Here is an 11,096-nt window from a genome sequence, read left to right on the forward strand (position 1 = left end):
ACTTCTCTGAGAACCCAGAGGAGGGGGTTCATAGTTTAGTTGGGGAGACAGGCACAGAAACAGAATTTCAGTGCAATGTGGCCAATGCATTAACAGTGATAGATTCAGTGGGCTGTGGGAGTCCCAGGACAGATGCTCAGCTTAGTTCAGAGACTCTGGAAGCCTTCTTGGGGGAGAAGAAATCTGAACTGAGGTAAAAAAACAAGAAAGAATCTACCAGGTAATGAAGGGGAGGAGAGGGTAATCTAGTCAGAAGGAATAGCATGTATTCATTCAGTGAATGCTTACTGAGCACTTATTATGTGCCAGGCACTGTTCTGGAAGAGTGGCCAGTGAGGAAGGAGGAAAACTAGGAGAATGAAAGACTAGTGGTCCCAGAAACAGACCTATTCACATGTAGGCATAGAATATGTGACCAAGGAGGTATTGTCGACCAGTGAGGGGAATGGCTGGACTTCCAAGAAATGGAACAATTGGTTACTGAAAAAAAAAAAATTGGATCCTTACATCACAACATTAATTCTAGGTGGATTCAAAACCTAAACGTGAAAAGCAAAACCAAAGAGCTTTAAGAATTTCTAAAGGAAGATATAAAAGCATTAACCATAAATAAAGATAACAAAACATTCAGTTGCATTAAAATTAAAAATGTCTACTGATCGAAAAAAAAAAAAAAACCAAAACAAAAACCTAAGGAAAGTGAAAACACAAGCCACAAACTGGAAGAAGATAACCAAAATATGTATAACTGATGAAGGGTTCAAACCTAGAATATATTAAAAACTACAAATAAAGAGAAAAAGACATGCCAGTAAGTGTATAAGTTGTGGTATAGTCTCGGAATGGAATATTATACAAAGAGAATGAAATATCTACAACTACATCCAACAGTGTGGATGAATTGTATGGACATTGAACAAAAGAAGCCAAAGCCAAAAGATGACACACTGTATGATCCATTTACATAAAGTTAAAAAACAGGCAAAATTACCCAACCCGTGCCATCGAGTCGATTCTGACTCATAGCGACCCTATAGGACAGGGTAGAACTGCCCCGTAGAGTTTCCAAGGAGCGCTTGGTGGATTCGAACTGCCAACCCTTTGGTTAGCAGCCGTAGCACTTAACCACTACGCCACCAGGCAAAATTCATATATTATTTGAGGATCATACATACATGGTAAAATTATAAAGAAAACCAAAGGAATAATTATCACAAAGTCAGGATAGTGTTTACCTCTACGGGAGGGAAGAATGTGACTGGGAAGGGACCTAGGAGACTTCTGAAATGCTGATAATGGTCTACTGCTGATCTGGGTGGTGTACATTTAAGTTTTATACACTATTAGGCAAAAAAAAAAAAAAAATCACAACTAAATCTAAATGCAGTGAGAAGCGGTAGTAAGTGACTGGGAGCTCCTCCAAACAGACTCCCAGAGAGCCTGGCTTCCTTATCTAGACCACAAAGTATAGGTTACCTACTTCTTTCAGAACATCCTGTAGGGCCAGAATCTTGCCTTCTGTCATGGAGGTCACTGAATCTTCCTCTGCCCTGTTTGTGGAGGTCATGTTGTGGACAATTGTTTATTCTGTGTCTCTTGATACCAGCCATGGAGATATCTCTCAGGATGGATGGGACCTGACCATTTTGTCCTCAGACATTGGAGTCCATCTCCCCTTGGGCCTCATTAATACCCGTAATAACCCAGAGCCCAGCAGACCTCATTTAAAAGCCCGGAACCCCCAAGTCCTGGTTGTGTGACCCTGGACAAGTCACCTGTCCTTTGTGAGCCTCAGTTTCCTCATTTGTAAAAGGTGGCTGATGCCCACCAGGCAGGGTATTTGTGGGTTGTGGGGAAATTGTGTGTAATGTCCCTCACCTGTGACCATGTTTGATTGCTCTAGTAGTCGAAGCGGTGTGGTAGTGTAGGCAAGAGCGGGGGCTGTGTCATGCAGTGGGTAGGTTATTTAAGCTCTCTGTGCCTCCCTTTGCTCATCTATCATCAGAGGTAATAACTCTGCCTTCCACAGAGTTATAACTCATTGCCCTTGAGTTGACTCCAGCTCACACCCAAAAAACCCAGTGCCGTCGAGTTGATTCCGACTGACTCGTGGTGATCCTATAGGACAGAGTAGAACTGCCCGATAGTTTCCAAGGAGCGCCTGGTGGATTCGAACTGCCGACCCTTTGGTTAGCAGCCGTAGCACTTAACCACTATGCCACCAGGGCTTCCACTCCAGCTTCCACTCCAGCTTATAGCTACCCTAAAGGACAGGGTAGAACTGCCCCATTGGGTTTCTAAGGCTGTAATCAGTATGGGAGCAGACTGCCACATCTTTCTCCTGTGGAGTGGCTAGTAGGTTTGAACTGCCAACCTTTCAGTTAGCAGCTGAGTGCTTAACCACTGTGCCACCAGGGCTCCTTCCACAGTTACAGTGAGGGTTAAATGAGATAACTAGTCAGTCACCTAGAGCAGAGCCTGGTGCAGAACAAACATTGAGTAAACATGAGCTGTCATCACTCCTCTTTACACGTGTTATAATCTCTGTCACCCATGACACCCCTGCCTTACCCTCTGGCGTGTGTATTATCACAGTGTAGAATGTGTACACTTCGTACAAAATAACAAATTCCCCTGCCTCCACGTGCCCCAGGCCCCTTCCTGGCCTGCCCCCTCGAGAGGCACTGGGTCACCACACACTCTCCTCTGGAAAATTGCACCCTCCTCAGTCTCCCCCTATCTCAGGCTGACAGAGGGGACTGGGCCACCACCTCAGCATCCCAGGGGCACCATCTTTTTTTTTTTTAATTTATTTTGTTGTTGAGAATATACACAGCAACAAAACATATACCAATTCAACCATTTCTAAATGCACAATTCAGTGACTTTGATTACATTCTTTGAGTTGTGCAACCATTCTCACTCTCCTTTTCTGAGTTGTTCCTCCCCCATTAACATAAACTCACTGTTCCTTAAGGTTTCTGTCTAATTTTTCGAGTTGCTATTGTCACTTTGATGTTTGAGGCAGACCTTTTTAACTAGTAAAGCTAAACTATTGTTTGGTTTTAAGAAGACTTCAGGGGATATTTTTGGTTTAAGTTTTAAAGATTATCTGAGGGGAATAAGTTCAGGGGTTCATCCGCCCTCCATGGCTCCAGAAAGTCTGGAGTCCATGAGAATTTGAAATTCTGTTCTGCATTTTTCCCTTCTTGATCAGGATTCTTCTATAGAGTATTTAATCAAACGTTCAGTAATGGTTGCCTGGCATCATCCAGTTCTTCTGGTCTCATGGCAAAGGAGGCAGTTGTTCCTGGAGGCAATTAGCCATACATTCCATATCCTTTTATTCCTGATTCTCCTTCCTCTGTTGCTCCAGGTGAATAGAGACCAATCGTCATGCCTTGGATGGCTGCTTGAAAGCTCTTAAGATCCCCCCAGGCACTACACAATGAACTAGAAGTTAGAACAGAAGCACTAAACATGTTATTAGGTCAATTAGCTGGGATGTCCCAAGAAACCAAGACCCTAAACCTCCAAACTGGGGAACAAAATCCATGAGGTTTTTGGTTGTATATAAGCAGCCTCAGCAGCCAATCTTTTTCTGTCATTGTTGTAAATATATCTATCACACAACTTTCGCCAATTCAACTTTTTATAGGCATACAACTTATTGACAGCAGTTACAATAATCGGTTGCCAGGGGCACCACCTTGTAGGGGCTGCAGGGCCTTTCTGAAAAAATGGGGGCTGGGAAGGGAGGGGAGGAAGGAAGGATGTGTGTTCCCACCTGTAGTAGTTTCCTATTGCTATTACAACAAATTTATGACAAATTTAGTAGCTTAAAACAACACAAAGGTATTATCTTACAGTTCTGGGGGTCAGAAGTCTGACATGGGCTCACTGGGCTAAAACTAAGCTGTTGGACAGGGCTGCATTCCTTCTGGAGGCTCTAGGAGAAAATTTGTTCTCTTGCCTTTCACAGCTTCTAGAGGCCACCTACATTCCTCAACTTGTGACCCCTTCCTCCATCTTCAAAGTCAGCAATGGCCAGTTGAGTCTTTCTTACATCAAATCACTCTGACACTGACTCCCCTGTCTCCTTTTATGAGGACCCTTGTGATTGTACTGGGTCCACCTGGATAATCTTCTCATCTCAAAATGTTTAATCAAATTTGCAAAATCCCTTTTGCCACATAAGGAATGTATTCACAGGTTCTGGGGATTAGAACGTGGACATTGTTGGGGGCCATTATTCTGCCTAGCACACATCCCCTCCTTCCCCAGGCCTTTGAGGTGACTGCCACTGTCCCCACACTGGGACCACAGAGGTGGAAAGATGGGGCCTAAACTCGAAGGGAGTGAGTTCCCCATCCCGTTGGGGAGAACAACAGGTCAACAGCCAATTAACATAGAGTGATTCCTGTAGTAATAACTAACAGTACTCTCAGTATTTACTTCACTGTTTCTCTGGGACAGACACTGGCTGGTGACTTCACATGAATCATGCTTTTCTCACAACAACCCCATAAGTACAAATTTTTATCACCAGCTTACAGATGAGGAAACTGAGGCCCTGAAGGCCTCCTGTGTTCTCATCACTCCTAAATACAATCTTTTGCAGGGGTCCTTCCTGATCTTCTCGACCTCCTCCACTTCCTTGCTACTAGGCTCAGTATCTTAATCTCATGGTGGCCCCTGCTGTCTGTCCTCAGCCTTCAGCCAGGACCTGTCACCTACCTAATACTACAACCCCTCCAACTCCTGGTCCAAACCTGAGCTCTGCTAAGTCAAAACGACCCTTTCCTTTCAGTCAGGGAAGAAGAGCCCTGAGTGACTCATATGACTCTGTGGGTGGCTAGGGTCCTCTGGTGAGAGCTGGGTGTTACCAAGTATAGCTCAGCCATGGACTGTCCATGTTACAGCCATGCCTGCCTTTGCTAATGGGTGGCTTCTCACCTCCCAGACAGGATAGAATATTCACACCTGGTGGGGTCAGAGGTCTCTGGGTGTGTGGGCCCCAGGCCAGGGTGTCCCGCGAAGCCTCTCTCTCTGAATGTGGACAGCTGGGGGCAGCCTAGAGCTGGCTCTGCCCCTTCTTTCTGAAGGGCCTGGTTTTAGGCAGTGCTCTTCAGGGTCTTCTGCAGACAGCCTTCCTCCCCCTCCTCTTTTTTTTCCTCCTACCAGAAGCTCATTTCCATGGTTAAAGGGAAGTTCTCATATTTTTATCTCATATGATTATTTGAGATTTCTATTTTCTTGAAGAGATTGTGTATAATTGGTGTTATTTTTTCTTAATGTTTGGTAGAATTTGCCAGTGAAACCATCTGGGCATGGAGATTTCTTTTTTGAATGGTTTTCAACTATGAATTCAATTTTTAATAGGAATAGATTTTTTCAGATTACCTGTTTATTTGGGTGAGCTTTGGTAGTTTGTGTCTTTCAAGGAATTTCTTCCATTACATCTAAGTTTCTGAACATATATTTGTAGTATTTTCCTATTATTCTTTTAATTTCTGTGAGGTCTGTAACCTACTTCATTCCTGATATTGGTTATTTGCCTTTCTTCCCCTCCCCTTCCTTTCCTCCCTCACTTTTTCCTTCCTTCCTTCCCTCCCTCCCTTCCTTCCTTTCTGTTAGTCTGGCTAGTTTTTCAATTTTATTGATCATTTCAAAGAACTAGCTTTTGGTTTCATTGATTTTCTCTATTCTTTTCCTGTTTTCAACCCCACTGATTTCTGTTCCAATTTTTATTGTTTCCCTCCTTCTGCTTGCTTTGCTATTATTTTGCTCTTCTTTTTTTAGTTTCTTAAAATGGAAGCTTTGATTATTGATTTGAGACCTTTATTTTCTAATGTAAGCATGGAAACCCTGGTGGCATAGTGGTTAAGTGCTACGGCTGCTAACCAAAAAGTCGGCGGTTCAGATCCACCAGGCGCTCCTTGGAAACTCTATGGGGCAGTTCTACTCTGTCCTATAGGGTCGCTATGAGTTGGAATCGACTCGACGGAAGTGGGTTTGATTTCTTGGTTTAATATGAGCATTCAATGCTATACATTTCCCTGTAATCACTGATTTAGCTGTATTTAAATTTTGATTTCTTTTTTTTAATAATTTTTATTGTGCTTTAAGTGAAAGTTTACAAATCAAGTCAGTCTCTCACACAAAAACCCATATATACCTTGCTACACAAATTTTGATTTCTTGTATTTTCATTTTTATTCAGTTGCAAAAATTTTCAAATTTTCCTTGAAACTTGCTCTTTGACCCATGATAATTTAGAAATATATTTTTTAATTTCCAAATGTTTATTGATTTCTGGTTTATTTCTATTATGGTCAGAGAACATTCTTTGTATGATTTCAGTTATTTTCCATTTGTTAAGATTTGTTTCATGATCCTGGATATAGTCTATTGTCATAGCTATCCAGTGCTACTATAATAGAAATACCACAAGTGGATGGCTTTAACAAAGGGAAATTTATTCTCTCACAGTCCAAGAGGCTAGAAGTCTGAATTCAGGGTGTCAGCTCCAGGGCAAGTCTTTCTCTCTCTGTTGGCTCTGGGGGAAAGTCCTTGTCACCAAGGACTAGGAGTTTGTCACCTGGACTAGGAGCTTCTCAGCACAGAGACCCCAGGTCCAAAGGACACGCTATTCTCCTGGCTCTTGTTTCTGGTGGTACGAGTTCCCTGTCTCTCTGCTTGCTTCTCTCTCTTATATCTCAAAAGAGATTGACTTAAGACACAACCTAATTTTGTAGATTGAGTCCTGCCTCATCAACATAACTGCCTCTAATCCTGCCTCATTAACATCATAGAGGTAGGATTTACAACCCAAAGGAAAATCACATCAGATGACAAAATGGTGGACAATCACACAATACTGAGAATCATGGCCTAGCCAAGTTGACACACATTTTTTGGGGACACAATTCAATCCATGACATTCTAGCCTTTGGCCCCCAAAAAGTCATGTCATTGCCACATGTAAAACACATTCACCCCATCATATAGCAAAAATCCAAGTCCCAAATCCAAAAATTCCGCTTCATTGGTGAAATCTAGACTACAAGTTATCTGCTTCCAAAGTACAATGGTGGAACAGGTACAAGGTAGACATTTCCATTACAAATGGGAGAAATTGGAGGGAAAGAAGGGATAACAGGCACCAAGCAAGTCAGCAGAACACATTACATTAGCCCTCAAGCCTTGAAAATAATCCTCTGTTCTCTGAGACCATTTACATAATGGCCCTGCCCTCCAGACTCTAGGTATCGGCCACACTCTCCAGATTCTGAGTGGAGGCCCCTCGGCCCTGGGCTTCAGTTCCACCTTCCAGGCCCACTGGAATGGCAACTGGGCTCCCTCATGTTTGAGCGGCCTCATTTCTCCTTGTCTATCTGAGTTGCAACTCCACCCTTTGAGACCCCAGAGGTCTTGGCCCTACCCCTGGAGACCGAGGCAGCTCTGCAGTCTCTGTCAGACCAGTAAGTCTGGTCTTGTCTTTTTTTTTTTGTGAATTTGAATTTTGTTCTATGTTTTTCTCCTGCTCTGTCCAGAATCCTTTATTGTGATCCCTGTCAGAGTGGTTGGTGGTGATAGCTGGGCATCATCTAGTTCTTCTGGGCTCAGGCTGGTGGAGGCTGTGGTTAATGTGGTCCATTAGTCCTTTAGGCTAATATTTTCCTTGTATCTTGGGTTTTCTTCATTTTCCTTTGCTCTGGACTAGATGGGACCAATAGATGTATCTTAGATGGCTGGTCTCAAGCTTTTAAGACCCCATAATCTTTGACTTTTAATTGACATGTTTAGACCACTTACATTTAAGTTACATAGGAATCCCTGGGTGGTGCACACCGTCAAGCTCTTGACTACTAACCAAAAGTTAGTAGACCAATTACACTAAAAATGTAATTGCTGATGTGTTTGGATTTATGTGTACCATTTTATCATTTGTTTTCTGTTTCTTCCCTCTGTTTTTTTTTTCTCTTTCCTCTTTCTTCCCTTCCTTTGGGTTATTTGAACATTTTTTAGTATTTCTTTTTATTTTATCTGTTGTATTTTTGACTTATCTCTTTGTATACTTTCAAAAATGATTCATTTAGGAATGAAAATATGCTTACTTAACTCTTCATAGACTACTTAGAATTAATATTTTACCACTTCACATGAAATGTAGAAACCTTACAACTATAGAGGTCCCTTTAGTCAACCCCTGTTTATATTATAGTTATCTTATATATTATATCCAAATACACTGAAACCCCATCAGATAGTGTTCTAGTTTTTGCTTTCAGTTCTCAGATATGTTTTAATTAATTCAAAAGGAGAACAGTTTATTATAGTGGCCAAATATTTACAATTTCTACTGCTCTTCTTTCATTCCTGGTGTTCCAAGTTTCCTTCTAGTATTATTTCCCTTCTGCCTGAAGAACTTCTGTTGCAATTATTTTAGGTTGCTAACAGCATATTTTCTTAGTTTTCCTTCATCTGTGAATGTCTTTTTTGTACCTTCATTCCTAAAAGATATTTTTTCTGGATGTAGAATCCTGGGTTGACAGTTCCCAATCCCAAAATGTTACATATGGTATGATTCCATTTATATGACATTCTCAAAATGACGAAATTAGAGAAATGGAGAACAGATTAGTGGTTGCAGGGGTTAGAGAGTGTGGGACAGGAGGGAAGTGCATGTGACTATAAAAAGACAACTGAAGGATCTTTGTGATGGTGAAGCAAATGTTCTGTATCTTGACTTTATCAAAGCCAATATTCTGGTTGTGATATTGTACTATAGATTTTTAGGAAGTTACCATTGGGGGAAACTAGGTAACGTGTATATGGGATCTTTCTGTATTATTTCTATAAGGGCATATGAATCTATAATTACCTCAAAATAAGAAGTTTAATTAAAAAAATGTTGAAATACTTCCTTCTGGCCACTATAGTTTCTGATGAAAATTAACAGTCATTTCAATCATTGTTCCCCTATGAGTAAAGCATCCTTTTTCTCTAGCTGCTTTCAAGATTTTTTCTTTGTCTTTAGTTTTCAGCAGTTTGATTATAGTCAGTTTTGTCTTAACAGATTGTTTGGCTGACATTTGGGGAATACAGTATACAGTGAGGATAGTCACCACTGCTGTACACCAGTTGACAGTACAATGACTCTAGATCCTAGGACCACTAAATATTTCTGAACCATACACTGAGTGAATGACCACTGGCATATTCAGGAAAATCAATTACCAGTCCAGAGACTTAAATGTATAATAATGCATGTATGGGCATGGATTTTTTAGGTCTGTTTGGGGTTTGTTGAGCTTCTTAATCCTGTAGTTTTGTGTCTTTTGCTGAGTTTGGAAGTTCTCAGCAATTATTTATTTATTTATTTATTTTCATAACTATACTCTTTTTCCTATCCTTCTGGGATTCCAGTGACATGAATGGTAAATGTTTTGGTATTTGAGGTCCTTTGGTATTTGAAGTCTTTGAGTTTTCCTCAAGCTCTTTTTCTGTTTGTCAGATTGGCCTACTTTCTGTTCATCTACATTCATGTTCATTGATTGTTTTCTCATCTCCATTCTGCTACTGAACCCATCCAGTGGGATTTTTATTTTGTTATTGTATTTTTTTACTTCTAAAATTTTCATTTTGTTCTTGAAATCTCTCTTTTTTGTGCTTAAATGGTTACATTTTTAAAGAAATGTTCATAATTGTTTGTTGGAGGATTTTACAATAGTGGCTTTAAAGACTTTGTCAGATAACCCCAACATCTCTGTCTTCTACCTACTGGTGTCCAAATATGGTCATGTGAACTCATCTAGCTGGCCAGGTGTTAAATCACAAAGGAGTGGAAGAAAGCAGATAACGATTGGCATCAAGTTGAGGCCTGCTCTTTGAAGCTGGAGTGGAGCCATTCAGGAATTATCAAAGCCCAGGTCTTTACGACCCATAGCTGTCCAGCCATCTCAGAGCATGTGTTTGGCCATCTGCTGCTTAAGTGATCACAGAAGGACTAATCCAGAAATTGCTATTTCCCATTCTTTGAGCATTTCTTGAGTGTACTGCACCAGGAACTGATATTAAGAGACAAAAACAAAGCAAGTAAAATTTGGTAAAAATGAAGATGGGAAGAATTGAGGCCTTTGAATCATGGTGTTGGTGAAGAATATTAAATACACCATGGACTGCCAGAAGAACGAACAAATCTGTCTTGAAAGAAGTACAGCCAGAATGCTCCTTAGAAACAAGGATGATGAGACTTCATCTCACATACTTTGGACATGTTATCAGGAGGGACCAATCTCTGGAGAAGGATATCAATGAGATGGACTGACACAGTGGCTGCAACAATGGGCTCAAGCGTAACAACAATTGTGAGGATGGTGTAGGACCGGGCAGTGTTTCGTTCTGTTGTACATAGGGTTGCTATGAGTCGGAACCGACTCAACAGCACCTAACGACAACCACAAAATTTGGTAGTGGTAGTGTCTTTGGTGAGAAGGAACAAAAAAGATAAAAGAAACAGAAGATCAGGGTTTATGACTGTTCTCACTCTTAAAAAAAATTGAAAAAAACCACAACTCCCTTTCAAGCTGCGTTTTAGAAAGACACAGAGAGAGAGAGATTGAGAAACCGCCTTTCCCTCCACTCACTTTCCTTAAAAGAAGCTCAGCTGGATGGAATATAGAAAATATATTCTAATTATTTATCAAAAGCTACTTTCTAAACAGGGCCCCCTTTCTCTCTTTCCCTTCTATACACTACCTCCCAAACTAAACTGAGGTTGTCCCTGAGTGGCCCAAACAATTAAGCATTGGACTACTAGCCCAAAGGTGGGCGGTTTGAACCCACCCAGGGGAGCCTTGAAAGACAGGCCTGGAGATCTGCTTCTGAAAGGAAGCTGACTCTATGGAACAGTTCTACTCTACATACATAGGGTTGCCATGAGTTGGAATGAACTTAATGGCAACTAACAGCAACAAACAAGAAACTGAACTGATGAGAAATGTAAAATTAAGTAGGGAGAACAGAAACCATCCATACAGTTTACTGTCTACATTAGCAAGAGTTTACCATTCCACCATCTTCATCAACAT

This window comes from Loxodonta africana, chromosome X (assembly GCF_030014295.1).
Source record: "Loxodonta africana isolate mLoxAfr1 chromosome X, mLoxAfr1.hap2, whole genome shotgun sequence".
In the NCBI taxonomy this organism is placed as follows: domain Eukaryota; kingdom Metazoa; phylum Chordata; class Mammalia; order Proboscidea; family Elephantidae; genus Loxodonta; species Loxodonta africana.